At 45.8% G+C, this 6,383-nt stretch overlaps 1 non-coding gene across 1 annotated transcript; it reads right to left on the minus strand.

The window, feature by feature from the left end:
* Nucleotides 1-4,497: 4,497 nt before the first annotated feature.
* On the minus strand, nt 4,498-4,570 carry TRNAF-GAA (transfer RNA phenylalanine (anticodon GAA)). Its single transcript has one exon. It is a non-coding gene; the product is annotated as a tRNA-Phe (tRNA).
* Nucleotides 4,571-6,383: the final 1,813 nt, after the last annotated feature.

Genomic DNA, 6,383 nt, shown 5'->3' on the forward strand with positions numbered 1-6,383 from the left:
AAGACAACAGGACACCCCAATCAGCCTACAAATGCCACCAGAAGAATCTATGTAACCAACTTCACTAACTAGCCTCATTTGCCATTAGTTTCCCATACGTTTACCTTCCCACAATTTGCCACCCTAGAAAGGTAGTTCTTTTCCTTTGTCTTGTCACTTCTCTACAAATGTATTGTTCTGTGGTTAAGATGCTATAGAAGTCTAAGTTCTAACCAGCCTTTTTTTTTTTAAGATTTTATTTATTTATTTGACAGACAGAGACAGTGAGAGAGGGAACACAAGCAGAAGGAGTGGGAGAGGGAGAAGCAGGCTTCCCGCGGAGCAGGGAGCCCGATGCGGCACTTGATCGCAGGAACCTGGGATCATGACCTGCGCTGAAGGCAGATGCTTAATGACTGAGCCACCCAGGCGCCCCTCTAACCAGCACTTTGAGCTACTCGTCACTGAGTGCTCCCACAAGTGTGTGCAGTGCACAGGTTCATAAACTTCTGTTTGTGTAGGTTCTTTTCTTGTTAATCTGTCTTTTGTCAGTCTAAATTCTAGGGCCCCTGCTGAGAAGCTAAAAGGGTAGTGGGAAAAAGATTTTTTCCTCCCTTACATCCCAAAGGTCCTCATAAGCACGGATAAATCTATTCAACTGCAATTCTCCAATTTACCCAATCTCGGTCAGACAATTTTCTATCACAAGATAGGCCAAATATCTTATCACAACTCCTCTTTTACTTCTCCTGGCTTCATCTAAACCTGTTCTTCTTATAGCATCTCCCTAGAAATCATACATGCCTGCAAAACAGGAATTTGAAGACTGTAATCAAGTTACTCTTAGTTTTCTTTTATCTTGGCAAGTCTATTTCATGTGCTTTTGTTGTTGTTTTTTGTTTTTTTAAAGTTTCACTTAATTTAGAGAAGGAGCATGTGCACATGAGCAGGAAGAGCAGAGGGAGAGGGAGAGAGAATCCCAAGCAGGCTCCATGCCCCGTAGCACCAAGCCAGAGGTAAGGCTTGATCTCACAACCCTGAGATCGGGACCTGAGCTGAAACCAAGAGTGGGGCGCTTCACCAACTGCACCATCCAGCTACCCCATTTTTGTTGTTTTTAAGATAAATCTCCTCTTCCTTAATCATGTTTTTGTTCTTGGCTAACCCTTTCCTCTTAAACTGAGTTAATCAAAACGGAACAAAATGCTCTAACATGAATCGCACTAACACAGGGTATAAAAGAATTACTCCTTTATTTTTATGGCTCATATTTCATTTTGATACATCTCAGAATTATGCTGGCTTTTCATAATGGCACACCTATGTATCTTTTTTTTTCATTTATATTCAACTTTGCCTCCTACCTGATAGAGTTATTGACAAGTTTAGTAGGATTATGCATGAAACATGCTCATCAGAATTCCCAGCACGTAGAGAGCACTCCAGAAATGGTGACTCTGGATATTCTTGATAGAGAGTCAATGAGTATGTAGGGAGAGGGGTTGCTCAAAATGCACCGTAGAATATATTTCAGCAATGAATAGTCAAATAGTCGTGCACCCTGCTATAAGACAACTCATATATGGAAATTGGAGTTTATGGAAGTAATACGTGACTTGGGTGTCTGTTGTGAAGAAGACCCTTGCCTTTGCTCAAATTGTCCTGCTTCATTCCCTGGACCCACACCTAGGACTGAAAATAATACTCCAAGATTTCAGTTAGATCAGTGAGCTACACTTACATAAGGCAATCCATTCTGACACCATGTATTAAGGACTATCATGTAGGAGCCGTACGTTCCTGGAATCTGAGGCAAATCCAAACAGGAGTTGTATTTCTGACCAAGGTTCAACATATAAATCTGAGATAGGACAACAAATACAACAGAAAACTAAACAGCTATAAACCACTATACAGTTAAAAGAGTAGACCCATAACCCAAGACTAATAAAATGGGTATTAAAATATGTACATATTGATTACACAAAAGGCCCCCAATGAATTAGTAAATGCCCATCTAGTTTTATTATATATATAACAATTTTAACAGCTTCACTCTATCTTACTTCCACCCTAAAATGAATATAGTCCCCAGGATAATTAAGGAATAAACAGTCATTTAGCAATGTGCTTGTGCCTCCCTTAGAAATTTGTCACATGAGCCAGATATCCCAGGTTTCTTCCTAAAAACTTTTCAAGGAAATGTGGAAAGATGCCTTTCCCTTTCCACACTGGATAAACGGCCTGAAGCAAGAGTAGACATTCACAACTTTTTGTTGCCCGTAGAGCACTGGGCTAAGCACTAACTGATAAATGTGCAATGTAATCACATTCTTTCCATTGAAAGCATTTCTTTGCTAAAGTAAGGGCTGACTCCACACCTTCACCCCTCACCCTTCACCCCCTCCTCAGTCCTAAAGAGCTATTCCAGTGCAGGTGTCAGGGGCTCCCTAGGAGACAAATCATGTTCAGTCCTGCTCAGACTTCACTCTGGGAAGTAACAGTGTGTGAGATCTATCAGAGCACTTCACACATCAATGAAAAGCAATAAAAGTGATCAGATTACATCTTTAGACTTTACTTCTTAAGGTAAAATATATATATATAATTATTTTAAAATATATACATACATAAAATATTTTAAGTGCTCCCTATCTTCTTTGTGTTCATTCCTCGCTCCCACAAGGCCAGCAAAACCCTTTCCGACCACGCCCCTGTGGGGGTCTGCCCAAATGATCCCCTTTTACCTTCCCCCCTTCGGACTTCTAACCTGATATGCGCCTCTAGCCTCCCCCAATACCAAATGTCCATTAGCCAGTACCTGATCTTATTGTCTGCCCCGCAGGGCGTCTGAAATGAACAACCCTTCACACTTTCAGTGTCCACATCATTCCCTAGCATTTAAACATGCAGAGAGCTCGTTGCACCCCAGTTTGGTCTTCCCGTTGTCCAAGAAATCTTTCTCTGAGGGCCCAACCAAGACCTACGTCCCCATAATGCCTTTTCGGATTAACCAGAAAAGGCTTTTAGTTTCTTCCTATAGCTCCCCTCATTTTTATGCACACATCTTAACCAAACACCCCAACAACGATTCAGGTACAGTAACATTTAAGAGGTAGCAGATGTTAGATGCCTGACGTACATTAGGTTTAATCTTTGCAATCCTACGAGGACTATTATGTGTAAAATGAAGGTAATGATGCATACTTTATTAGGTAATTATGAAGATCTAATAATTTCTGGCACATAGTGGGAGGTCAATAATTAATACTAAATTGATAAATGAATTAATAACGTGAGATCACACAGTACTTCACAAATGCGAAGTACCCTCTCAAAACAAAAGAACCAGAAGATATGCAAGACCTACTGCATAAATCCCAAGAGGGATTGTCTTTCATGTGCTGACCAGCAACGCACCACCCCCGCTACACTACATATTCCTTTTCTAGTTGAGTTAAGAAACTTAAATTTCTTCCTGCTTTAGTTCAAATCTACATCCTTGCAACTGCTCCCCCTGGGTCCTGGCTCAGCTCCCAGGAGCCACACAATATAGAACAGGAGGGTTTAGGATTAGCTAGGAGAGTTGATCCCACCCCCAACACACACACTCACTGTGAAAGCAAAAGAGGCCCAGAAAAAGATGTATTTCGAGCACGTGTCAAAGTTTTACTTCAGACTTGCAGGATAAAAGACAGCAAAAGGAAAAAGCTTGTTCACAGAAACAGTCTTAGGAAAGGGCTCTTTTAGAAATACAAAGGAACGTCTAGAATAAGTGGATCCTCAAACTTGAGCTGCTTCTGAATCTCACTCGCAGGGCTTGTTAAAACACCTAAAGCTGGAAACCAGCTTCTGATACGGTAAATCTTAGGTGGGGCCCAGAATTTGCATTTCGAACTAGTTACCAGTAGAAGACGAGGCTGCTGGTCCGGGGACCACACTTCGAGAACCACTGGTCTACCCTCCAAATAAAGTTGTTTAGGTGCAAGACGTTAATTTAACAGAGCTGTGATGCCGCCACGCCTCTACCCCTTCGGCCAGTAACCCCGATTACGCCCCGGGAGCGGCCCGGCGTGCGCCTCTAACCGGAAATACGGCGGTTCCCTCACGGGCAAGGCCCGCTCAGAGCCGCTCGATTCAACAGCAGAGTCTTGCTTTTCAAACTGGGAGGCTCTGGGGAATGAAATTTGGGGCGAAATTGTCTTTTTCGCTCTGCGCGCAGCACCCTCCTGTCGCCGGGGGGCGCAACGGGACTCCAGGGGACGCAGGCCCTCCCGCCCCCGCCAGGCTCCGCAACGCGCACGCGCAGCAGCGCCTCTGACGCGCGCCAGGAAGGCGCCCCGGAAGTGGGGGTGTGGGGCGGCCGCTGTCTGGGGGGCGCTGAGAGTGGCTGTTTCCATTCCTCGCTCGCTTATCCTTGAAGTCCTTGTTTTGAAGTGGGCTGGCGTCAATGAGCCGGGTTACTCGGGATAAGGCGTTCACCCGCAATTTGCCTCCAGTCGGACTAAAAAGGAGTGCTGCCGAAACCCGGGATCGAACCAGGGACCTTTAGATCTTCAGTCTAACGCTCTCCCAACTGAGCTATTTCGGCGCCCTTTCGCTTGTCTTTAGAGTAGACTATTACTGAACTATTCGCGTCCGCCCCTTCCGCCTTTCCTCATCACTTGAGAGTGTTCCTTCCTGGTCGCGTTAAAACGGTTACATCAGAGTTCCGCCTTGCTCTTTACAAGCCATGATTAGATGCAACGTAGACGCTACTTACTTTCTTCAACATAATCCGAATTTCTGACCTAATTATCAACAGGGATCCTCAACGCGCCCGGGCGCCAGCTGCTGGGCTCCTCTGCGGCTCTGCGGGCGGGCTCGTCCTCCCGGGCTGGTCCCCGCCGGTCTCGAGCGGCGTGGTCACCTGGGCGAGCCCCCTGCCCCGGGAGGTGGGCCCTTCCCGCCGATGCGCGCCCGCCTGTGATCGTGCACGTTTGTCATCACGAAGGTGAAGGAGCGGACAAGGGCATGGAAGCAGGATCGCAGCCTCCCTGTGATGCCGGGTCCTCGGAATGCCCCTTGAGCCTACCACCACTGTGCACGGAGTCGGCCTGGCACACCGCGGGCGCTCCATATAATGCTTGGCGGGCTCATTAGGGACGATTTCCCGGTGCCAGTGCTACTTCCTACACCAGTAGACAGATGTTTCCGAAGCATCCGCTACGTGCCAGGCACAGACATTCCGCAAAGCCCAAACATCCTATTGGAATTTTTTTTTCTCCTATTAATTTGTGATTCTCTAAAAACAGTAATGATTACCGTAACGCCCTTTTAGCCCGCCCCTTAGAGCTTTGCATTTAAGTGGAACCTTCACAGGCAATTTTGAGGGATGCATGGGTGAGTGCCTTCGAATGTGAAAGAATAAAGGGGGATAAGGGATTGAATATTGGAAGTGTTTGCAATCTCTAAGGTGTAGAGTCGCTTTCTGAGTTTCTTTGTTGTGTCAAATCCAGATAAGAGAAGAGCTTGGGATTTCAAAGAAGTCATGGCTAAGGAGGGGAGAGAAACCCAAGAAGACTTGGGGACCGACGTTGCTCTGTGAGGGCTTTGTGGGGATTAGTGTGGGGAGAAGGGGCAATTTGGAGCAGGTGCCTTGTGCAGATCATACCTAGAGAGACGAGAAGAGAGGACTTCCACAGGCTTTCTTGTGCGTCATGAATGTAGCTACCTTTTCCCTTGTCCTCAAAACACTGCAGGAAAGACCTGAACCTGGCTGACTGGGAAAGTGGCAGGTAAGTTTTGATGGGAGTTGAGGTGGGAGTCGGGGAGAAGAAAAGGCCCAGCATCTGAGGGGAGATGGAGGGAAACGGATAGGACAGAGAAGAGAAGGAAGAGCACCACCAATCAGCTTTACATTTCAAATGTGATGTGATCAGATCCTTTGGCAAATTACGAAATCATAGGAGCTACATTGTAGTAGAGATCATTTGTTGAGTAAAGGTGGATTTCAGGATGTAAGTGTTTCGATGTATGTCAGGATGAACGGGGTGGCCACGTAGCTCCATTTGCCCAGGACACTCGTTTACACCTGTCCTCCCAGAACCCTGCCCCAGAAGTACCTCCTTCACTCTTACAAGTCTCCTGGGACTGGAAAAATAAACGATGTAATCACCCCATTTATAAACAGTGAAAAAGACCCACAGCTTGATGCTGCATTATGAACGCTACCAGTTTCACCATTAGCGAAAAAACTTGTAACATCAGCTCAGTATTTGTTGTTGCTCTTTTACAAAGGAGATTGAAGGTTCCCAGGATTTAGTGTCACCGTTCCCAAACTGTGCAGCAGAGTATTTTCCATTTTTGAGGGAAACACAGTGATAACTGGCCCTCTGTGGGACACTGCTCGAACTACTAGGTAG

This window comes from Eumetopias jubatus, unplaced genomic scaffold, assembly GCF_037043125.1.
Source record: "Eumetopias jubatus isolate StellerSeaLion01/CBP00866 unplaced genomic scaffold, mEumJub1_p1.0 scaffold_3, whole genome shotgun sequence".
Taxonomy (NCBI): domain Eukaryota; kingdom Metazoa; phylum Chordata; class Mammalia; order Carnivora; family Otariidae; genus Eumetopias; species Eumetopias jubatus.